This window comes from Elephas maximus, chromosome 11 (assembly GCF_024166365.1).
Source record: "Elephas maximus indicus isolate mEleMax1 chromosome 11, mEleMax1 primary haplotype, whole genome shotgun sequence".
NCBI classification, from domain to species: Eukaryota; Metazoa; Chordata; class Mammalia; order Proboscidea; family Elephantidae; genus Elephas; species Elephas maximus.
In genome coordinates, this window is record NC_064829.1 from 31,029,342 (window position 1) to 31,055,151 (window position 25,810).

General features: G+C 38.9%; 1 pseudogene; it reads right to left on the reverse strand.

Annotated features, from left to right (window-relative positions):
• Positions 1-3,907: 3,907 nt before the first annotated feature.
• On the reverse strand, positions 3,908-4,578 carry LOC126085709 (ras-related C3 botulinum toxin substrate 1-like; annotated as a pseudogene).
• Positions 4,579-25,810: the final 21,232 nt, after the last annotated feature.

Sequence of the window (25,810 nt, forward strand, 5' to 3'; positions counted from 1 at the left end):
AGGTCAAGTTGGTTGAGTGTGGCATTTAGCTCTTCCTTGTCTTTACTCAGGTTCTTTCTGGATGTCCTGTCCTTCACTGAAAGTGGTGTGTTGAAGTCTCCTAGTATAAATGTGGAGCTGTCTATCTCATTTTTCAATGCTGATAGTTTGTTTTATGTATCTTGCACCCCTGTCATTGGGTGCATAAATATTTACTATGGTTATATCTTCCTGGTATATTGTCCCTTTAGTCATTATATAGTGTCCTACCTTGTCCTTTGTGGTGGATTTAACTTTAAAGACTATTTTGTCAGAAATTAATATTGCCACTCCTGCTCATATTTTTTCCGTCCTTTGGGTTTTAAATTTGTTTGTGTCTCTAAGTCTAAAGTATGTCTCTTGTAGGCAGCATATAGACTGTGTTTTTTTTTATCCATGCTGCCACTCTTTGTCTCTTTATTGGTACATTTAGTCCATTCACATTCAGTGTAATTATGGGTAGGTATTTTTTTTATGGATCTAGTGGTGTCATTTTGATGTCTTTTTTCGTGTGTTGTTGACAGTTTCTTTCACACACTTGATTTTATGTGCTGAGTAGATTATCTTTATATATTATCTTTTCCTCTTATTCATTGTTGTTGATTTTGTTTCTGCTGAGTCTCTATTTTTTCTTTTCTTTTGATGTGTAGGGTAGTCTCTTTTGTGGTTACCTTAATATTTACCCCCATTATTCTAAGTTTAAATCTAACTTTTATTTCTTTATATCGCCTTGTCTTCCTCTCCATATGAATGATATATGACTACATTTCTTAGCCCCTGTTTGTTGTCTTAATGTTGTCTTCTGTTACATAATAACATCGCTGTTTCCTTGTTTTGAGCGTTTTTTTTTAATCTCAATTTATTTTTGTGATTTCCGTGTCTGGGTTGACTTTTGATTGCTGTGTCCAGTGTTCTAGTTTTAGGTTGATACCTGATATTCTTGATCTTCTAACTAAAGAACTCCCTTTAGTATTCCTTGTAGTTTTGGTTTGGTTTTTACGAATTCCCTAAATTTCTGATTATCTGGAAATGTCCTAATTTCACCTTCACATTTGAGAGACAGTTTTGCTGGATATGTGATTCTTGGCTGGGAATTTTTTTCCTTCAAAGCTTTATGTAAGTCATCCCGTTGCCTTCTTTCCTGCATGTTTTCTGCTGAGCAATCCAAGCTTTTTCTTATTGACTCTCCTCTGTATGTGGCTTTTTGTTTATCCCTAGCTGCTCTTAAAATTCTCTTTATCTTTGGTTTTGGTAAGTTTGATTTTAATATGTCGTGGTGACTTTCTTTTAAAATCTACCTTACGTGGAGTTCAATGGGCATCTTGGATAGATATCTTCTCATCTTTCATGATATCAGGAATGTTTTCTGCCAACAAATCTTTAACAATTCTCTCTGTATTTTCCGTTATACCTCCCTGTTCTGGTACACTAATCACTCATAGGTTACTTCTCTTGATAGAGTCCCACATGATTCTTAGGGTTTCTTCTTTTTTTAAAAAAAAATTCTTTTATCTAATTTTTCTTCAAATATATTGGTGCCAAGTGCTTTATGGTCAAGCTCACAAATTCTGCCTTCCACTTGCTCAATTCTGCTGCTCTGACTTTCTACCGAGTTGTCTAATTCCATAATTTTCTTGTTAATCCTCTGAATTTCTGACTGCTGTCTCTATGGATTCTTGCAGCTTATTGTCGGAATTGACTCAATGGCACTGGGGTGGGTATTAAATTTTTCATTAGGTTCTTAAGTAACCTTTTTAATTCCTTCATCTACTTTATCTATCTGTTCCTTGGCTTTTACTGTGTATTGCCTGATCTCCCTAATCTCGTTCCTGATATCTTGAAGAGTTCTGTATATTAATCTTTCTAATTCTGCATCTGGTAATTCCAGGAAGGCACCTTCTTCCTCCAGAAGATCCATTGATTCTGTTTTGAGGGCTTGTTGAGGTGATCATGGTCTGTTTCTTTATGTGACTTGACATTGACTCTTGTCTCCGAGCCTTCTATAAGTTATTCTATTAGTTTATTTTATGTTTGCTTACTGTATCCTAGCTTCTTGCTTTGCTTTGTTTTGATATACCCAAATGGGTTGCTTGAGTGAGCTAGCTTGATTATTTTTGCCTTTGAAACTCTGACGTCCTGTCACCAGATAGCTAGAGCTGTTATCAGGTATGTCAGTCTAGGAGTCCATTCACTTTTGTTGTATGAATTCAGCTCAGGTGTCCAGGTAGCTGATTATCAAGTACGTGGTACAGGCTCTGTCCTACAGTCTTAGAGGGGCAGGGGTGATTGGTGTAGGTACCGGTATCTGGTTGCCACAGGGGGTCATGCTGTGAACAAGGCAGGGGGCTGAGAACTGTATCCTGAGTGTCTGTGAGGAAAGTACATCCCTGGTCCCTAGAGTGTACAGGTGGGTGGGTTCTGCATACGGACCATCGGTACCCAATGCTTTTGGTTTAAGTACTGGGAGGTACCAGTTATCCTTGGACCCATGTTGCAGGTGGCTGGGTGACCTGAGTGGAGCCACCAGTCCTTATGCCCCTGATGTGGGTAGGTGGGGACCCTGTTTAATAGGCAAAATGGTGTCAAATATCAAACACCCACCTCTGCATCACATAGCTGAAATGGTTGCAGTCTGCCGACAAGGGCCTATTCTCCTGAAATAGGCCCACACATGTCCATGCTGGGGGGAAAGGTATTCAAAGTCCACGGACCATTTATGTCTGACCAAGAGCCGCTTCTGTCCTGAGCCCCCCAGTTTAGTGGAGCTGGGAAATTATCTTTTCCCCCAGTTGTGAATTTATTCCTACTCCAAGGTCAGAAGGATGGCCCAGGGCACTCAGCCAGGCCTATCTCAGGCCCAGGAAAACCAACAGCCACTGAAGCTGGCTTGGGAGCTGGGGGCGCAGTAAAATATACACAAGTACTTAGCTTTTGCCAAAAGCATCATTCTTCTCTGGTTCCAGGGGTGTGAGTAGGCTGTGTGGCTGGCTGATTCTCCCTAAGGAAACTGCGGTTGAACACTACTACCATCCTGCTGCAGCCGCTCCCAGGTATGGTGCCTGAAGGATCCTGGTGATTCAGGTCCGGTAACTCCACTCTGCTTCTGAACCGTCTCTCCCTCCCCCTGCTGCTCAGATCATTGTCTAACTTTGCCTTTTATGTTCAGGGCTCGTAGCTTGTCATAAATGTAATAGTTTCACTTGTTTTTTCCTGTGTTTGCTGTAAGAGGGATCGCTGGAAGCATCTGGCTAATCTGCCATCTTGGCTCTGCCTCTCACTTTGAGTATTATACCAAAACGCAAAATTTATTAGGGAAGGGACCAGGCCAATTTCACATGCTCCACCCAGTACACCCTTGACTAAGAATAGAATACTTCACTAGAGGAAACAGGGAATATCTGTTCAAAATCTCAGCGAAAGCTAATAGGATAATTAAAAAATATTTACTACAAAATCAAAAAGATCGATGCAAAGAGTCGAGTTGGTACACTCATCCTATTATTACATCTAGTACAACGTTATGTGATGAGCATGGATTGATAAATTGCTGAGTGTATTAAACGGTAATATTTCATTAGCAAGGCTGTACTGCTTTACACATCTGAAAACTAGCTGGAAACATCCTGAATTTCTCAATATCGGAAGCTTCAGTCATCTTAAAGACAAACGTCTTTAAAATAGTTCAGCGTTTCTTGTTCCTAGCACAACAATGCAGCTTGGTTCAGAGGGTATTTTGGTAACGCTTGATCTGAGCAATAGGGGCTTTTGAAAAATAAGGCTTTAAGAAGGATTGCCATTTTCAGACTAAATTTTAACATAATGTGAAATTTCAAACTCTTACACTTTAAACAGACGAAACCTCGAAATTACCGCTTGGGTCAAAATGGTCTTATGGAAAGCCTAACCTGTAACAAACTTGGCATTGGTTATGGAGTTTCCACCATTTCTGAACAAAGCCTATAAGGGTTCCAAGTTTGACAGGGGAGGGAATTAGGGTCTCTGGCATTTCCAACAGCAGACATTTTCTCTCCCTCTTGACAGAGTTGGAGAGAACTACTCTAGTTGCTTCATCTAACATTATCTTGAGGCCTTGCTGTGTGAAAGCAGAGAATTCCATGTATTTCACAGTCAGAGCTAAACCATGTTGGATAGGTGATAGGAGCCAGCTGCTTCTCCTTCAGTTTCAAATTGTGTCTTTTCATCTCTCAGATCAGGTTTGGTTCCCAGTAGGATTGTAGGAGTGTTCACACAATGGTGTTGCACTTCAGGATGCTACTTTGCGTGGACATTTTCAAACGGTGAAGCACTCGCAGGGCAAAGCAGATTAAGAATACATTTGTTTGCAGATAGGATAGTGGGTGCAATCTGTCATAATCTTTTTGTCCATCTGTATCCCATAAACCCAGACTCACTGCTTTTCCGTTTACCATAACATTGGCAGAATAGTTTTCAAGGACAGTGGGGATATATTCTCTAGGAAATGCATCAATCGTGTAGCTGGTCAATAGGCATGTTTTACCTGTAGCTCTGTCCCACCACTGCACATGTGATGGCCTGCATCTGGGTTGCTCACTGCACAGATGGGTTCAGACTCAGAGGCCTTGGGTGTGTCCACAGTCCATGCTACTTTGCCCTCAGTGGGTTGGAAGCTGAAGCCCAGTAGAAGCCACCATCCAAAGCTGGAGGAAAACTCAACATGTCTGCATTTTAATGGTAATTCTTTAAGGCCAGAACATCTCTCATGCCTACAAGAAACAAAGGTACAATGATAGAATTTGAGAGGGATGGAAATAGTGGAAGATTATTTGGTCTACCATGATTTACCCAGTGTAACACAATTACTCCATTAAGCCAAGACTTACTTCTAAAATGGTTTGCTTGAAAAGGGCTGTGGGCTTGTGTGCCTCAGGCTGGCCCTAGTAGCTCCAGTTATAAGCAGCAGTTTGCGTATAAGGCCCACTAGAATGCCTTTTGTGAAAGAAGGATTCACCACAAGGTAGCAAAAGGACCTAGAACTATAGTCACAGGACCAGGATGTGAACCTCACTTCCATCAGCAGTAAATCTGTGACTCTGGGTAAGTGCTTTTTATCCTTTCTGAACCTTAGTTTTAACATCTATGAAATGAAAATAATAATGCCTACCTGCTATGACTATTGCAAAGACATAAATTAAGATTAAATGGAAAAAAAACAAAGGCAAAGTACTTTGTAAACTATAAACTCAAAAATGAAATTTATTTCATTCAAGCAACAAGCATTTGTTGAGGGACACTTGTGCACAAAAACTGTATTAGGGCTTACAGCAATTTACCGCACATATCTTGAAGTGTTTCATGCCATTTTAGCCTACCCATTGAGAAGTTTCGGTGGGAAAGCCTTTCTCTGAAATGATTCTGTTGTACATAGTAATATTTCCTAATCCCATTAGCTGGATTTTAGAACCAGGTAAGGATCTTAAAACATTAAGGAGCACGGAGATTTTTCTGCACTTGTTTCTTCCTTTTATTAATCAAGAGAGCCTTGTGCCAGGGTGCATGCTTCAGTGAGAAATAATGAGAGGAAATTGTTCACTGGACTTACTTGGTTAAGTGCAATTAAGCTAGCCTGTAATTTTTGTATTAAACTGCCGGTAGCTGGGAACCAATATTTGGAGCTACTCATTAAATAAATTACCTAGATTAAGGAGTTTTCCATGATTAGAAACACAGGGAAAGAAGGATGTCTTTAAAACCCACAGACTCTTTAAATACAGACTAATACAAGGTTGCTGAACGGGTAGCCATTGACCCTGGCTTCAAGGCCCACAGAAACTGTTGATTAGGCCTCTATAGCACATTTGTTGTTGTTAGTTGCCATTGAGCCAGCTACAACTCATGGCGACTTTATGTCTAACTGGATGAAGCATTGACTGGTCCTGCACCATCTTCATGATCATTGGTATGTTTGAGTCCACTATTGTGGTTATTGTGTCAATTCATCTCATTGAGGTTTTCCTCATTTTTATTGGCCATCTGCTTTACCAAACGTGATGTCCTTTATGGCCTGTTAGAGGAGGGAATTACAGTGGGCAGGTGAGGGACTTGGAATCAGGATGATACTGCTGCTTCTGCCTCTCCTAAACTTATGTGATCTTTGGCATAACATGAACACTCTTTGAATTTCAGTCTCTTTATCTCTAAAGGGAAGTACTAACATTTTTCTGAACTACACACAGGGATGTTTTGGTGGTCTGATTCAGGATGCAATTTTAAGGAAAAGCTGACTCTGGGAGGCTTGGCCAGTTCTTCTCAAAGGTCATTGTGCATACACTGACATGGGGGATTTTGTTAAAGTGCAGATCCTGGGTCTGGAGTCTGCATTGTGGTCCCAGTTCTGCATTTCTGACAAGCTCCCATGTGCTATTGCTGCTGCCGGCCCACAGATCACCCTTGAGTAGTAATGGCTTCAACAACAGAAATGTCAGCCCATTTAGCTGAAAGGCTCAGGAATAGTATTGCTTCAGATAAGGCTTGTTCCAGCAGCTCAATAAAGTCATCAGAGTGCTAATTTCTTTGGACCTTCCCCTGTGCTCTGCAACGTCAACTTCATCCTTAGGACAGCTCTCCTCATGGTAGTGAGATGGTTACCTGCAGTTCCTGGGACTTGGTTCATGCTTCCTTTGTCGTGGCCAGCAGAAAATTGTTTTTCCCAATGTCATGGATTGGATTGTGTCTCCCAAAAACATGTGTCAACTTGGCTAGGCCATGATTTCCGGTATTGTGAGATTGTCCACCATTTTGTCATCTGATGTGATTTTCCTATGTGTAGTAAATCCTACCTCTATGATGTTAATGAGGCAGGATTAGCAGCAGTCATGTGATGAGGCAGGACTCAATCTACAAGATTAGGTTTTGGTTTAAGTCAATCTCTTTTGAGATATAAAAGAGAAGCAAGCAGAGAGACAGGGGGACCTCATCCCACCAAGAAACAAGAGCTAGGAGAATAGCACGTCATTTGGACCCAGGGTTCCTGTGCTGAGAAACCCCTTGAGTGGGAAAGATTGATGATACGGACCTTCCCCCAGAACCAACAGAGAGAAAAAGCCCTGGAGCTGGCATGCTGAATTTGGGCTTCTAGCCTCCTAGGCTGTGAGAGAATAAATTTCTCTTTGTTAAACCATCCATTTGTGGTATTTCTGTTATAGCAGCACTAGATAACTAAGACATCCAATATTGCCCAAAAAAGCCCTAAAATTCGTTCTGGTTGTACAAATGAAATGAGCTGATTGGCTTAACCCAGGTCACAGGCTCCAGTTCTGAGGTAGGGAATGGAGTGGATGTCCCAGAACCAAATGGAAATCAGGGCCATGAACAAGAAAAATGGATGCTGGGTAGGCATCCAAGGAATGTCCTCTGTGGAGTCAAATAAGATAAACATTGTGAAAGTGTTTCGACAACTGTCATATCTTATATAAACATAAAATATTATGAACAGATACTTCCTCATCTGATTTTGGAAATGTCTCTGAGTCAGGAAATACCAGTTTTTGTTAATATCAAATATGTTTTGGGGATCATGACAGCATTTTATAAATTACCAAGACATATTATTGTTTGCTGTTTTAATAAAAATGTGGCTTTGTGAAAACGAGATTCACTAAAAAGGGTTGAAGTGAATAGTTTCTCTGTAAGTAGAAGGTCAGAAAATCCATATCATAGGAAAACCCTTGTAAAGTATTTTGCAGTTTGGCTTTTGTTTTATGGTCATAAACTTAATTCTGTCATCCGGCTAGACTTGGAAGGGAGTAAAGTGAAATAGGAAACCTATATAACTGTAGCAAATGAGAGTACAGACAGTCCCTGAGTTACGAACATCTGACTTACGAATGAACAACTCGTACTTGCCCTTTAATGTTATGTAAATTTGTCCTCACTTTGAAATGATTGAACCAACCTCTACTCCCAAGAATTCTTCATCACTATCACTTTCACTTGCTGCAAGTGCAGTTTTTAATTTGTTGAAGAGGCTTTGAGCCTTTTCTTGCACTAAAGTGAGGCTAAATAAGAACCATAGGCAACTGTTCTGACTTACCTGCAAGTCAGACTTAAAGACATATTTAGGAATGAATCTTGTTTGTAACTCAGGGGCTGCCTGTACAAAGATAGTACAGTGTGAGATCTGGTCAAGCCAGGCTGGGGCTGTTCTCCCCATTATAGAAGAAATGGTTTGTTGGTTAAGACAAAATACAAGTCAAATTTATAAGAGTTGTCCACACTTAGCAATTAACCCATTTCTATGTCCAAAGAGTTCACAGTATTTGTATTGTCTGGACTGGTTGATGGAAAGACTGAATGAAGAAGGTAATAACAAATCAACTCAATGAGTGGTGTTGCATGCTGTGTTTCTTACCCAACCCAAAACCCACTGCCGTTGAGTTGACCCATAGCGACCCTATAGAACAGAGTAGAACTGCCCCATAGAGTTTCCATCTGCATTTCTTACAGAGATGGAAGAATTGAACAATAACAAAGGCCCCTGTGTTCAGGTTTTTCTGACTCACGGGCAGTGGCCAATGGCTTGGCCATATGGTCAGGTAAGTGGGCGATAGAAAACTAGATTATTAAAGATATGCCTGTATGGGGCATGGCCCTATGGAAATCACTATGGGAATTTAAGGGGCACATTAAAGTAGGATATGTTGATGCACATCAGAAGAACCCCTGTCAATAATTGGAGGGTGATTGGAATTGGTGTGCTCACTTGAAGTGGACATTTGCCTCCATGAAATGAATGGACATGGGAATACTGCAGGAATGAAGGGATGTTCTGAATCTAGACATATTCCTCTTGCACCCTCTGAGGCACAAAATGCCAACAAGAACGGTTCTCTCTACCAACAAAAATGACAGACACGACACATGGCTATGAGGATGAGTCCCTGGGGAAATGGTCACGCCCATAGCTGACATGTCAATTATATTGTACAAATGCTGGTAGTCGTGGAAGTCTATAAATGGGTCCCGACAGGGGTAGACACTAACTCTGGACTGGGCTTTTCATATCCTATAGTAGATACAAATGCTCAAAATACTACAAAAGGACAGGAACAGAAGATGCTGTACCAATATGGACCACCTAGTTACAGTTCTTCAAACCAAGGACCACACTTTACAGCCCATGATTTCCAATGATGGGTAAAGAGATGTCATATTAACATCATATGACATATCACGTTGCATATCATTCTCAGAGTATTGGTTTCATAGAGATTAGAATTGAAATGAGCAATTGAAACATTTGTCGTCTAAAATGGAGAGATAAAGGCATGAAGTGTTGGCTCACAAACCTTCATGAGCATGTGCTCACACTCAATATGAAGGAGGCTAAGGTAGAGTCCCCATTTTTTTTTTTTTTGATAGATTTCTCTGATTTTGTAGGGGACCTGGAGAAGGGGGGGAGGAGAACAATGCTGATATGATTATACAGTTTTTTCCTTCATTGACTCAAGTTTCTTTCTTCCTGCAATAGTTATCCCAGGACCAGGGTTACGAATGTGGGTGGCAGAAACAGGGATGATCCCTAAGCAAGAAATTGTAACTATACCTTTAAACTTTTATGTCAGAGTTCCTAAGGGCGTGATGGAGTAAATTGTGCCTTAATCCCATCTGGCAATATTAGGGTTGACAGTAAATGCAGCTATATCACTTAGTAGTTGAGATAATCCACGAGCTGGTTATCTACGTAACTTAACCCTATATGAATGGAAGTGGAGAGGGAGGCACTTATTAGATTAGTATTGCTCCCAGCAATCTGGACCAGCACAGTGGGTGAGCCCAACATCCCTTCCAAGGTAGAGAAGTGGTAAATACACATGACAGATGAGAAAAGATAAAGGAATGAATTTTTGTGATAAATAGTTCTATGCAAGTTTATCATAATGTACAAATAGTGGTAGATCAAGGGAAAAACTGAGTAACCAAATTCATACGAAAATGTGAACATGTTTGTAATGGCTTTATGGAATGATTAGTTTATTTAAATCTGTCCTTAATCTACATTTGCTTCTTCAAATGTTAGGTGTATTCATACTGATAATATTACTATATCTGTCATATGAATGCTACACCAAATGTAGATGCTCAGATATGATCATTTTACTGTAAGAAAGCCTTGGCTAAAGGCCAGGGGGAGGCCTATGTATTTAACCTCACTGTAAGAGAGGTCTGGCCTTTGCCCTCATCTCCTGGGAGGTAAACTCTAGGAAGAGTGTCTTTGTTTACCTAGGCACTTTGGGTTACACGATATTTACCTCTGGAGGGGCTGGAGATGAAGGTCAGTCCTATGGTATCAGCTCTACCTCTGGAGGGGCTGGAGACTAGAGGTCAGCCACGTGGGCGTCAACCATATCTCCCCAATAAAAACCCTGGACACCAATGTTTGGATGAGTCCCTGGTTTCAATACTACATGCATATTGTCACACATTGTTTCCAGGAAATGTGAATTCTGTCTATGAATCCATGGGGAGAAGACAATTGGAAGCTCTGTGTTTGGAACTCTCTTGGACTCTGCCCCATTTGTCTTTTTCCTTGGCTCGTTTTAATCTGTTTCCTTTCCCTGTAATAAATGCTAACCGTGAGTACAACAGCTCCCAGTGAGTTCCATGTGTACTTCTAGGGAATTATCAAACCTGAGGGTAGTCTTGGGTACTCCCAACTTGCAGTTGGCGTCAGTAGTGAGGGCCGTCTTGTGAACTGTGCCCCCTGACTTTGCAAGTGTATTTTGTGATTTTACTCAGACCATTCTTTCCTATACCCAACAACACCATCCACTTCTTCAAATGTGTCTCTACAACAAACATTATCCTTTAAATGGTTCCTTAGATGCCATTCCAACTATGGCAATATCCATTGTAAAGCACCATTAAGATGTTAATACAGATGTATGTGTGAATTAAAAACAGGACTCTAAGCGCATAGTAACCAATTTACTTCACATTAATAATTCAGCTATTTTTATTTGTTTCTAAACAAAAAGCAAAGAGAACCCAGGCCACAGAGCAATTGTAATAATATGCACAATTTTTATTAAACCAAATTAAACCTTTTTAAAGTTTTTGATTATGGAAGTCATCCACACTCATTTCTTTTTTTTCTATCAAGTTTCTCCTTTTAATTTTTTTTTTTTCAGACTGAAGTTAGGAACTGATAGCTGGCATGCCCTTCCTCTGACATCTTGTCCTGGGGGGAAAGGAGAAGAAACTTATCTGGTACCATGCTATTCTTTTTCATAAGAGATCAAACTCACCCCACAGTAGAAAGCTATTCATTCTATTCCACCATTTCACATAAGTGCAGTAAAGCGGTCATAGATAAAATAAAAAAGGAAGAAAATGGCAAGGTATGATATACAAATAATTTTCAAAGACTGATAAATTATACACTTTGTAAAATCTCCATGCCTGGGAATACTGTGTATCTGTGTTTCATAAAACACTTTATAAAACAGTATTCTTGTGGCCCCTATCACCCCCACCCCATTTTGAACCCATTTTGTAACTGGGAAGAAAAACTAGAGGCAGAACAATATTAAGAACATTCATTATTCAGAGTCACAGAGGAAATCATGAAGAGTGACAGAGCTAGTCACCAGGGCTAAGTTTTTCTGTTTCTCCATATCTTGCTATTGGATTTCAATGTGGTTTTTTAACTTACAGGCTGATGGTATATTGAGCTTTTGCAGAATGTCATGGGCGTTTTGCTACAGATTTGACTCTCGTTCTTTCTCTGAACCCTCTGTTCACTGATTTCACTATGTTGACAGGCCCATGTCAGCAAAATCTAGTTATATGACAGTCTAAACACAGAAAAGTAGACAAAATCACCTGGGGATGGTTTGTGTTCAAACTAATTGCTCACTTTAAAAAGTGTTCACTAAATTCTTTCAATGAACTCTTATAGATCATCACAAATAATTTAAAAAATATTTTTAAATTTACTGACAAATTTTGAATAATATTTCTTTTTCAAAAACAGGGTTTTTCAAACTTGTTGACCTCCAGTATTTACCTACATGATATTACAGTAAAATAATTGAAAATATAAAATAATTATACAATAAATATAAAATAACTATATAATAATGTAAAAATTCACCATTAAAACTAATGTACATTTTTCATGCTTATAATTCTTGCATAAACTTAAAACAAAGGTAAAGTTTCAAATTAAATTTGAAAAATCTTTCAAAAAATTCAATTCAAAATAACATCTTTACTTAATGTGGCAGATTTTTTCTGAAATAAATCACCTTTGTAAAATGATGGCGGTGCTGACTGCTCCGGCACAGGATATTTATATGTGGCCTGCATTTACTAGCATTTTCTCTGGAGGCACTGCTGAACAAATTTCGTTTGGATGTCTTTTGGTCTTCCCATGGTATGAACACATCATATACTTACCAAGAGCGGTCGTTGTTGTTCACTGCCGTCAAGTTGGCTCTGACTCATTTTTATGGATTGCATTGTGTCCCCTAAAAATGTATGTCAATTCCCAGTATTGATTGCCCACCATTTTGTGATCCGATGTGATTATCTTACATGTTTTATATCCTAACCTCTATGACGTTAAAGAGACAGGATTAGAGGTAGTTATGTTAATGAGGCAGGACTCAATTTACAGGTTATATCCTGAGTCAATCTTTTTTGAGATAGAAAAGAGAGAATTGAGGAAAGAAGAGAGGGACTTCTTACCACTAAGAAAGAAGCCCTGGGAGCAGAGCTCGTCCTATGGGCCTGGGACCCTTGTGCTGAGAATCTTCTAGACCAGGGGAAGACTTATGACAAAGGCCTTCCCTTAGAGCCAACAAAGAGAGAAAGCCTTCCCCTGGAGCTGGTGTCCTGAATTTAGACTTCTAGCCTCTTAAACTCTGAGAGAATAAACTTCTGTTTGTTAAAGCTATCCACTGGTGGTATTTCTGTTACAGCAGCACTAGATAACTAAGATACTCATGGTGGCCTTATGTACATCAGAATGAAACATTGCCCACTCCTATGCCATCTTCATGATCTTGGTTATGTTTGAGTCCATTGTTGTGGTAAACATTTCATTGAGGGTTTTCCTCATTTTTCCTAACCCTCTACTTTACCAACCATGATGTCCTTTTCTCAATTCTTTATCATTAGCTCATGAATATCAAGAAGAATTACTCAATGCCAATGAGATTCTGAAATCTCACATTTGTGCTCATTTATAAGTTCCTTATCCACATAATCCAGAATTTACAAATGTTGAATTTTTGACATTATCGTTGAAATGAAAACACAAAATAAAAAAAAAAATTAAGCTTTTGTAGAGAAATTGAGAATGCTAAAGATTGTTACTTGATCCCCAGGATCCATGGACCCCAACTTGAGAAACACACTTTTAAAGCTACACATAAGCATTCATTTTTATTTAACAACACTTGCTCTACTAATACTTCTCATCATAAACTAACTTAAATATTTCCTTGGGTTGTTAGAAGAATAAAGGAAACATTGTATGTAAAAATATTTTGCAGGTTATAAAGCATAGTAAGTGTCTAGTTATTTTTTTCTACTTCTTTCTTTTCCTTCCTCCTCCAAGACACATGCACAGTCTTATTGATATCATTCCCTTTTTAAACTTTGCTGCATTGGGCTTTCTTACTAGAGTATAGGTCAGCAGTCACCCATTACTCCAGAGGGAAGCTTCCTCTGACTACTTACTGCATTGGCAGGTAGATACTGATAGACCCTTCATGATTTCCTGGATGTTTGGCAAAGTGTTTCAAATAACACTGATTCAAAAAGGAGTTTTCCTGAAAGGCTTTTTCAAGCCCTAGAATTTTAACTTACTCCATTGTATCTGGTAATTGTGCTACCTGCAAAGAGATACAGGGGGCAGTACATAGTGTTTAGGGTTATGTTTGTTGCTGTTGTTGTTAGGTGCTGTTGAGTTGGTTTCAACTCATATCAAGGCTATACGTAACAGAACGAAACACTGCCCGGCCCTGCGCCATCCTCACAATCGTTGCCGTGCTTGAGTCCATTGTTGCAGCCACAGTGTCAGTCCATCTCATCGAGGGTCTTTATCTTTTTTGCTAACCCTCTACTTTACCAAGCATGATGTCCTCCAGGGACTGGTCCCTCCTGATAACACGTCCAATGCTTCTAATGAGCATTCTGCCTGTATTTCTTCCAACATAGACCTGTTTGTTCTTCTGGCAGTATGTGGTATAGTCAATATTCTTTGACAACATCATAATTCAAAGTCATCAATTCTTCTTTGATCTTTCTCATTCATTGTACAGCTTTCCCATGCATATGAGGTGACTGACAATACCATGTCTTAAGTCAGGCACACCTTAGTCCTCAAAGTGACATCTTTGCTTTTTAACACTTTGAAGAGGTTTTTTGCAGCAGATTTGCCAAATGCAATACATTTTTGATTTCTTGATTGCTGCTTCCATAGGTGTTGATTGTGGATCCAAGTAAAATGAAACCCTTGACAACCTCAATATTTTCTCCATTTATCATGATATTGTTTGTTGGCCCAGTTGTGAGGATTTTTTTTTTCTTTACATTGAGGTGCAATCTATATGGTAGGCTGTGGTCTTTGATCTACGTCAATAAATATTTCAAGTCCTCTTTTTTTTTTTCACTTTCAGCAAGCAAGGTTGTGTCTTCTGCATGTTGAAGGTTGTTAATTTGTCTTCCACCAATCCTGATGCTATGTTCTTCTTCATATAGCCCAGCTTCTCAGATTATTTGCTTAGCATACAAATTGAATAAGTATGGTGAAAGGATACAAACCTGACACACACCTTTCCTGATTTTAATCCACACAGTATCTGGTTGTTATGTTTGAATGACTGCCTGTTCGTCTATGTACTGGTTACTCATGAGCACAATTAATGCTCTGGAATTCCCATTCATCACAATATTATCCATAATTTATTATGATCCACACAGTCAAATGTCTTTGCATAGTCAAAACACAGGTAAACATCTTTCAGGTATTCTCTGCTTTCAGCCAAGATCTATCTAACATCAGCAGTGATATTCCTCATTCCATGTCCTCTTCTGGATCCAGTTTTAATTTTTGGCAGTTCTTTTTTTTACTCTGTCCTATAGGGTTGCCATGAGTTGGAATTGACTCGACGGCAACAGGTTATGTGTGTAGGGAACAGAAATACTCCATAACAACCCCTGAGTTTGTAAAATTTGGAAAGTACAGAAGTACAGGAAGAAAAAATAAAAATTGCCTATAAACTTAATACTTAGAAATAACCACTTCAATATTTCTGAGTTTGTACTGAACATGTATGATACATATATATTTACATAAGTGAGATTATACTGTAAATAGTTTTTATACTATTTTTCATTTAACACCATTATAAGTATTTGTTATGTACTACAGAATTCTTGATAAAGACCGTTTAAATGCTGTATTTAAATTCTAAGGAAGTACCTTAGATAATTTAACTCGTTCATTACCATTGGCATAAACTGTATGCCAGCTACTTTTTATGTCCCTGGACCTCAGAAAACCCAGACCCAGTGCCATCGAGTCGATTTGGACTCATAGCGACCCTATAGGACAGAGTAGAACTGCCCCCAGAGGTAAGGCTTTATTCTGGTTTTAATACATTTAGAGTAAAGGTGGGTCCCTTTTGAAATGCATGAGGCTCAGCAGACCTGAGTTGGAGCCTCATTGTTGTGTAGGTTGAGCATTCTATTAGGTGGTGCTTCCTGGATAAGCCAGTTTTGTAAACATTAGCCTTTTTTTTTTTCCTTTATCTCCTTTATTTCTCTGAGTTAAGGCTCATAAGCATAACTGTGGCTTTACTGTGTGATAGTTAGGGAGCCCTGATGCTTTGTTTTGTTTTTTTCTGTGTCAATTTTGGAAAACCAGATGTTCCCCATGTAACCTAATGGAAAGACACCAGCAATAAATTACTTATCTAACCCTCATGGGTATATAGTCATGCCACAGATCGGTGGCACCACAGTGCCACTTGCCTCATTGGTGACTTGTATCACCAGATGATATTTCTCAAAATCTGTATTACCAACCAAATATTTAAACACACTCAATTAGTAAGCATGCATTCCCATACTTAAACACATGCTGTCACACACACACACACACACAAAGGAGAAAAAATGTAGTAAAGAAAGGGTTATTGATCTTTCATTGTTGGAAGAGAAGGTTGTTCCTAGGTTTTTACTCTGTTAAATAATGTTCCAATGATTTTCCTTTTATAGAATTTGTATTCCAGTTTCAATTACTTCCTAAGTTTACCTAGAAGCTGTTTTCTTAAATTATTTCTAGTCTCAGTATTTCATTCTGTTTTTAAAAAGCTCACCTTTATTTTCTTAAGCCCACTCTAGCTCCAAAAATATTTATTCAAAGAGTTTTTAGTTCTTCATAACTTTTTCTCCCCACCAATCACGCCAGGAGACCCTCATTTTGATGCTGATGGGGACTGTCCAGGTAGCCAACTGGCAAGATCAGGAAAACTCCTATTCCATTATTATTATTATTTTTAATTTTTATTGTGCTTGAAGTGAAAGTTTACAAATCAAGTCAGTCTCTCATATAAAAATTTATATATACCTTGCTATATACTCCTAATTGCTCTCCCCCTAATGAGACAGCACACTCCTTCCCTCCACTCTCTCTTTTTGTGTCCATTCCGCCAGCTTCTGATCTCCTCTGCCCTCTCATCTCCCTTCCAGATAGGAGACGCCAACGTAGTCTCAAGTGCCTACTTGATCCAAGAAGCTCATTCTTCACCAGCATTTTTTCTATCCCATTGTCCAGTCCAATCCCCGTCTGAAGAGTTGGCTTTGGGAATGGTTCCTGTCTGGGGCTTATAGAAGAAGACCTGGGGACCATGACCTTCTGGGTCCTTTTAGTCTCAGTCAGACCATCAAATCTGGTCTTTTTACGAGAATTTGGGGTCTGCATCCCACTGCTCTCCTGCTCCCTCAGGGGTTCTTTGTTGTGTTCCCTGTCAGGGCAGTCTTTGGTTGTAGCCGGGCACCATCTATTTCTTCTGGTCTCAGGGTGATGTAGTCTCTGCTTTATGTGTCCCTTTCTGTCTTTTGGGCTCGTAATTACCTTGTGTCCTTGCTATTCTTCATTCTCCTTTGGTCCAGGTGGGTTGAGACCAGTTAATGCACCTTAGATGGCCACTTACTAGTGTTTAAGACCCCAAATGCCACTCACCAAAGTGGGATGCAGAATGCTTTCTTAATAGATTTTATTATGCCAATTGACTTAGCTGTCCCCTGAAACCATGGTCCCCACACCCCTACCCCTGCTACACTGGCCTTTGAACCATTCAGTTTATTCAAGAAACTTCTTTGCTTTTAGTTTAGTCCAGTTGTGCTGACCTCTCCTGTATTGTGTGTTGTCTTTCCTTTCACCTAAAGTAGTTCTTATCTACTAATTAGTGAAAACCCCTCTCCTTCCGTGCCCCCCTCATAACCATCAAAGAATATTTTCTTCTCTGTTCAAAGTATTTCTCCAGTGCTTATAATAGTGCTTTAATTCAATATTTGTCCTTCTGCAACTGTCTAATTTTGACTCTGCGGCACTGGGTTAATTTCATTCAGCATAATGCCTTCCAGATTCCTCTGTGTTTTGAAATGTTTCACAGATTCATCACTGTTCTTTATTGATGCATAGTATTCCATTGTGTGAATATACCATAAATTTTTTTCCATTCATCCTCTCATGGGCATCTTGGTTGCTTCCATCTTTTTGCTATTGTAACAGTGCTGCAATGAACATGAGTATGCATATATCCGTTTGTGTAAAGGGTCTTAATTCTCTGTGATATATTCCAAGGAGTGGGACTGCTGGATCATATGGTAGTTCTAGTTTTTAAGGAAGTGCCAAATCAATTTCCAAAGTGGTTGTAGCATTTTACATTCCCACCAGCAGTGTATAAGTGTTCCAGTCTCTCCACAACCTCTCCAACATTTATTATTTTGTTTTTTGGATTAATGCCAGCCTTGTTGGAGTGAGATGGAATCTCATTGTAGTTTTGATTTGCATTTCTCTAATGGCTAGTGATTGTGAGCATTTCCTCATGTATCTGGTAGCTACCTGAATGTCTTTTTTAGTGATGTGTCTGTTCATATCTTTTGCCCATTTTTTAATTGGGTTATTTGTTTTTTTGTAGTTGAGTTTTTACAGTATCATGTAAACTTTAGAGATCAGGTGCTGATCGGAAATGTCACAGCTAAAAAATTTTCCTAGACTGTAGGTAATCTTTTGACTCTTGGTGAAGTCTTTGGATGAGCATAGGTGTTTGATTTTTAGGAGCTCCTCGTTACCTAGTTTCTCTTCTGCATCGTTAATAATGTTTTGTATACTGTTTAAGCCATGTATTAGGGCTCCTAATGTTGTGCCTATTTTTTCTTCCATGATCTTTATCATTTTAGATTTCATATTTTTTTTTATTTAGGCCTTTGATCTATTTTGAGTTTTTTGTGTGCATGGTGTGAGGTATGGGTCTTGTTTCATTTTTTTGCAGATGGATATCCACTTATGCCAGCACCATTTGTTAAAAAGACTGTCTTTTCCCGCATTTAACTGCTTTGGGGCCTTTGTCAAATATCAACTGCTCATATGTGGATGGATTTATGCCTAGATTCTCAATTCTGTTCAATTGATATATGTATCTGTTGTACCATAGCAGGTTGTTTTGACTGCCGTAGTGGTATAACAGGTTCTAAAATCAGGTAGAGTGAGCCCTCCCACTTTGTTCTTCTTTTTCAGTAATGCTTTACTTATCTGGGGCCTTTTTCCCTTCCATACAAAGTTGGTGATTTGTTTCTCCATCTCATTAAAAAATGTCGTTGGAATTTGGATTGGAATTGCATTGTATCTATAGATCGCTTTTGGTAGAATAGAAGTTTTTACAATGTTAAGTCTTCCCATTCATGAGTGAGGTATATTTTTCCACTTCTGTATCTCTCTTTTGGTTCTTGCAGAAGTATTTTGTTGTTTGCTTTGTATAAATCTTTTACATCTCTGGTAAGATTTATTCCTAAGTATTTTATCTTTTGGGGGGCTACTGTAAATGGTATTGATTTGGCGATTTCCTCTTCTATGTTCTTTTTGTTGGTGTAGGGGAATCCAACCGATTTTTGTATGTTTACCCTGTATCCTAATTCTCTGCTGAATTCTTCTATTAGTTTCACTAGTTTTCTTGCAGATTCCTTATGGTTTTCTGTGTAATAAGATCATGTCATCTGCAACTAGAGATACTTTTACTTCTTCCTTGCCAGTCTGGATGCCCTTTATTTCTTTATTTAGCCTAATTGCTCTGGCTGGTACCTCCAGGTCAATGTTGAATAGAAGTGGTGATAAAGGGCATCCTTGTCTGGTTCCTGATCTCAAGGGGAGTGCTTTCACACTCTCTCCATTTAGGGTGATGTTGGCTATTGGCTTTGTATATGTTTTTTTATGTTGAGGAATTTTCCTTCTATTCCTATTTTGCTGAGAGTTTTTATCATGAATGGGTGTTGAACTTTGTCGAATGTCTTTTGTGCATCAATTGATAAAATCATGTGATGCTTGTCTTTTGTTTTATTTATATGATGGCTTAGATTAACTGTTTTCCTAATGTTGAACAATCCCTGCATACCTGGTATGGATCCCACTTGGTCATGGTGAATTTTTTTTTGATATGTTGTTGAATTCTATTGGCTAGAATTTTGTTGAGGATTTTTGCATCTAAGTTCATGAGGGATATAGGTCTGTAATTTTCTTTTTTTTGTGCTGTCTTTGCCTGGTTTTGGTATCAGGGGTACGTTGGCTTCATAGAATAGGTTTGGGAGTATTCTGTCCTTTTCTATTCTCTGAAATACCTTTAATAGTAGTGGTGTTACCTCTTCTCTGAAAGTTTGGTAGAACTCAGCAGTGAAGCTGTCCGGGCCAGGGCTTTTTTTTGTTGGGAATTTTTTGATTACCTTTTCAATCTCTTCTTTTGTCATGGGTCTATTTAGTTGTTCTACCTCTGTTTGTGTTAGTGTTGGTAGGTAGTGTGTTTCTTCTAGGTTTTCAAATTTGTTAGAGTATAATTTTTCATAGTAATCTGATATGATTCTTTTAATTTCAGTTGGGTCTGTTGTAATATCACTCATCTTATTTCTTATTCGGGTTATTTGCTTCCTCTCCTGTTTTTCTTTTGTCACCTTGGCCAATGCTTTATCATTTTGTTAATTTTTTCAGAGAACCAGCTTTTGGTCTTGTTAATTCTTTCAATTGTTTTTCTGTTTTCTATTTCATTTAATTCAGCTCTAATTCTTATTATTTGCTTTCTTCTGATGCCTGTGGGTTTCTTTTGTTGCTCTCTTTCTATTTGTTCAAGTTGTAGGGATAATTCTTTAATTTTGGCCCTTTCTTATTTTTGGTTGTGTGCCTTTATTGATATAAATTGACCTCTGAGCACTGCTTTTGCTGTGTCCCAAAAGTTCTTATAGGAAGTTTTTTCATTCTCATTGGATTCTATGAATTTCTTTATTCCATTAAGAAGACAATAAGTCTTTTATAAGCCATTCTTTTTCAAGCAGGGTGCATTCAGTTTTAAAGTGTTTGATTTCTTTTCCCTGCTTTTTCTGTTACCGATTTCTACTTTTATGGCCTCATGGTCAGAGAAGGTGCTTGGTGATATGTCAGTGTTTTGGAGTCTGCTAAGGCTTGCTTCATGACCTAATATGTGGTCTATTCTAGGGAATGTTCCATGCACTAGAAAAGAAAGTTTACTTGCCTGCTGTTGGGTGGAGTGTTCTGTATATGTCTTGAGGTCAAGTTGGTTGATTGTGGCTTTTAGATCTTCTGTGTCTTTATTGAGCTTCTTTCTGGATGCCCTGTCTTTCACCAAAAGCAGTGTGTTGAAGTCTCATACTATTATTGTGGAGTTCTCTATCTCACTTTTCAGTGCTGATAGAGTTTGTTTTATGTGTCTTTCAGCCCTGTCATTGGGTGCATAAGTATTTAATATGGTTATATCCTCCTGGTATATTGTCTCTTTAATCATTATATAGTGTCCTTCTTTATCCTTTATGACAGATTTAACTTTAAAGTCTATTTTGTCAGAAATTTTTACCACTCTTCCTCTTTTTTGATTGTTTGCTTGATATATTTTTTTCTATCCTTTGAGTTTTAGTTTGTGTCTCTAAGTCTAAGATGTGTTTCTTGTAGGCAGTATGTAGATGGATCATGTTTTTTAATCCATTCTGCCACTCTCTGTCTCTTTATTGGTCTATTTAGTCCATTTACATTTAGCGTAATTAGGGGTAGGTATGAATTTACTGCTATCATTTTGATGTCTTTTTTTGGGTGTTGTTGACAGTTTCTTTTTCCCACTTAATTTTTTGTTCTGAGCTGGTTATCTTTATATATTGTCTTTTCCTCATATTTGTTGTTGATGTTTTTGCTGAGTCTGTATTTTTTTTTGTACTTTATTTTGATATGTAGGACAGTTTGTCTCCTTTGTGGTTACCTTAATATTTACCCCTATTTTTCTAATTTTAAACCTAACTTTTATTTCTTTGTATCGCCTTATCTTCCTCTCTGTGTGGAAGATCTATGACTACATTTCTTAGTCCCTGTTTATTGTTTTAATATTGTCTTCTTTTACATAATAACGTTGCTGTTTCCCTGTTTTGAGTGTTTTTTATCTTGACTTATTTTTGTGATTTCTGTGTCTGTGATGACATCTGATTGGTCTGTCCAGTATTCTAGTCTTGGCTTGATACCTAATATTATTGATTTTCTAACCAAAGAACTCCCTTTAGTATTTCTTGTAGTTTTGGATTTTTTTTTTTACAAAATCCCTAAACTTCTGTTTACCTGGAAATGTTCTAATTTCACCTTCATATATGAGAGACAGTTTTGCTGGATATATGATTCTTGGCTGGCTATTTTTTTCCTTCAATGCTTTATATAAGTCATCCCATTGCCTTCTTGCCTGCATGGCTTCTGCCACGTAGTCCGAGCTCATTCTTATTGACTTTCCTTTGTAGGTGACTTCGTTTATCCCTAGCTGCTCTTAAAATTCTCTCTTTATAATTGGTTTTGGCAAGTTTGATTATAATATGTCTTGGTGACCTTCTTTTAACATCTACCTTACGTGGAGATCGATGAGCATCTTGGATAGATATCTTCTCATCTTTCATGATATCAGGGCAGTTTTCTGCCAACAAATCTTCAATAGCTCTCTTTGTATTTTCTGTTATCCCTCTCTGTTCTGGTACTCCAATCACTAGTAGGTTATTTCTCTTGATAGAGTCCCACATGATTCTTAAGATTTCTTCATTTTTTTAAAATTCTTTTATCTGATTTTTCTTCAAATATATTGGCGCCAAGTGCTTTACCTTTAAGTTCAGAAATTCTGCCTTCCACTTGCTTTCTGCTCCTCTGACTTTCTATTGAGTTGTCTAATTCTGTAATTTTATTGTTAATCTTCTGAATTTCTGATTGCTGTCTGTCTATGGACTTTTCCAGCTTATTAAATTTTTCATTATGTTCCTGAATAACCTTTTCAATTTCTTCAACTGCCTTTCTCTGTGTTCCTTGGCTTGTTCTGCATATTGCCTGATTTCCTTCCTGGTGTCTTGAAGGGTTCTGTATGTTAACCTTTTGAACTCTGCATCTGGTAATTCCAGGAAGGCACTTTCATCTAGAAGATCCCTTGATTCTTTGTTTTGGGAGCTTGTTGAGATGATCATGGTCTGTTTCTTTATGTGACTTGATATTGTCTCTTGTCTCCAAGCTATCTATAAGTTATTGTATTAGTTTATTTTATGTTTGCTTACTGTATCCTAGTTTCTTGCTTTGTTTTGTTTTGATATGTGCAAATGGGTTGCTTGAGTGTGCTAGCTTGTTTATTTTCACTTTTGGAGCTCTGACATCCTGTCCCCAGATTGCTAGAGTTGAGGAGTCTATTCACTTTTCTTGTATGAATTCAGCTCAGGTGTCCAGGTAGTTGATCATCAAGTATGTGGTACAGGCTCTGTCCTACAGTCTTAGAGGGGCAGGGGTGATTGGTGTAGTTACCAGTATCTGTTTGCAGCAGGGGGTCTCACTCTGAACAAGGCAGGGGGCTGAGAATCATCCCCCACTTGTCTCTGAGGAAAGCGTGTCCATCTTCCCTAGAGTGTACAGGTGGGTGGGTTCTGCAGACAGACCATGGGTACCCAATGATTTTGGTTGTAAGGACTGGGAGGTACTGGTTATCCTTGGACTCCATCACAGGTGGCTGGGTGAACAGAGTGGAACCACCTGTCCTTAGGCCCTTGATGTGGGTAGGTGAGGATCCTGTTTAATAGGCAAAGCGGTGCCAAACATCAAACATCCATCTCTCCACTGCACACCTGAAATGGTTGTAGTCTGCCAGCTAGTGCCTGTTCTCCTGAAATAGGCCCACACAGGTCCATGCAGGGGGGAAAGGTACTCAAAGTTCACGGACTGTTTATGCCTGGACAGAAGCTGCTTTTGTTCAGAGTTCCCCCGGTTAGTGGGCTGGCAAATTATCTTTTCCTGTAATTGCAAATTTATTCCTTCTCCAAGGCCTGGTGGATGGCTCTAGGTGCTCAACAGGGCCTATCTCAGGCCCAGAGAAATCAAGAGCCACTGAAGCTGGCTTGGGGGCAGGGGGCACGGTAAATATACGCAAGGACTTAGCTTTTCCCTAGAGTGCCGTTCTTCTCCGGTTCTGGAGGTGTGAGTAGGCTGTGTGGCTGGTTGCCTGTGGAAACTGCAGCCAAACACTAGCATCAGGCCTCCGCAGCCGCTCCCGGGAATGGTGCCAGAGGGCTCCCGGTGATTCAGGTCCACTAACTCCTCTTTGCTTCTGAACCACCTCTTCCTCTTCCTCCCCCGGCCAGTTCATTTTTTAACTTTGTCTTTGATGTTCAATTCTCCTAACTTGTCATAAATATACTCATTTCACTTGTTTTTTCAGGTCTTTGTTGTAAGAGGTCTCGCCAGAAGCATTTGTCTATTCCACCATCTTGGACTCACCCTCCATCCCATTCCATTATTTAAATCAAAGAGTATCCTTAGCTACAGCCACATTGACACTCCCAAAATTCATCCAAAATGAAGATTATATTGATTGAGCTTTGAGGTTATTTCCAAATCTGGCCATACCTTTCTCTTGCTCCCATCACAATTCTATTATTTTGCTTAAAGCTACCTTTTGCAAAATTGTAAAGGGAGTGAGAAGCGGGGGTCCTGGGATTAATACCAAGATGGTGCTACATCGTTATGTGCTGCTATGCTCACTGGCTGTTGCTTTTTACCATTTCCTGGAGCTGTGTATGTGTGTGTGTGTGCTTGTGGGCACTAGTGGGAAGGCGTTTCCTGTAGGTGTTTCATGTACCCAGTGTCCAAAACATCCAAGGCCAAATGAGTTAATCCGTAATGATGGAGGTCTCAAATCATAACAGATTTTTACAACATAATCACCATGTCTATGTCCCACCCCAGAATTCTAGTCTTGTCTCCCATCCCATTCTAAATGATGCATATATGGTTATCCTGAAACTTGCAAGTTTATCTAACAACGAGATAGGAAATGTAACTCAATGGTATTATGGACACAACAATATTCACTGGTCTGTGAATGGAAACCTGGTGGCATAGTGGTTAAGTTCTATGGCTGTTAACCAAGAGGATGGCAGTTTGAATCCGCCAGTTGCTCCTTGGAAACTCTACGGGGCAGTTCTACTCTGTCCTATAGGGTCGCTATGAGTTGGAATTGACTCAATGGCAGTGGGTTTGGTTTGGTGGGTTTGGTGATGAGAATATTGGTTTGCCAGGAAAGATCATTCACAGCAGCTGTGTTTCTCTGTCCTTGGCAGGGTCAACCCACTTCAGCCCAAGCCCTGCTTTCTGAGGTCAGAGTCAGTGGTGTATTTTCCTTGCTGCTGATGAAAAGCGTTGAGGACTTCTGTTGAGAGAGATTCTCTTTGAAGCTTTCACAAAGCCAGCAAGAGTTTTCACACCATTCTGAGTGCTGCAGGTGAAGAATTTAACAGCTGGTGAGAGTGCAAATTAGAGCCAATTATAACTTGATTGACCTGCCTTGACAATAAAACTGTCTCCCCTAGTTTAAAATGCCTAGCAGGATCCTCTCTGCCCTGGTAATGTGGTGATTTTAAATGGAAAAACAGATCAGACTAGGAAATTCTTTAACAATGCTATGACAGTAAGGTTTTTTTTTTTTTTTTTGGATGACAGTAATAAAGATTTATTTATATAGTACTTCTTTTCTCTTGGTCTAAAACGACTATGTTCAAACTGAGGAATAGCACATTACGTAAAGGAATGAAAAGGTCTGGTTTTGCAGAAATTGCTCTTGAGGATGGTGGCGGCAGCAGTAGAAAATGCATGTAAATTTGGGAATATTATGAAGAAAGAGGGGAGTGTCTCAGTTCAAAAATGTAATGGTCGTTGTCATAATATTTGTAAAGAAGCCACATGCAGAATTCAAAATCTTAGTCTTTGAAAATGTCTTAAAATGGCATAATAAGAACACTTTTTTGATTCCTGCATTTACTTTTACAGGCTAATTTATTCTGTCACCTTATTTAAAGAGGTTAGAGAAGGCTTTGAATTCTAGTTTATATTCAATCTACTTGTTTTCTTATTCACACTAGTTTGGATTTATTTAGCTACTTAAACTTTATAAGGAATGGAGTTAGTTGGTCTGCATTTGCTGCTTTGTTTTCCATATAAATGATGCAGAATTAGATCTCTGGG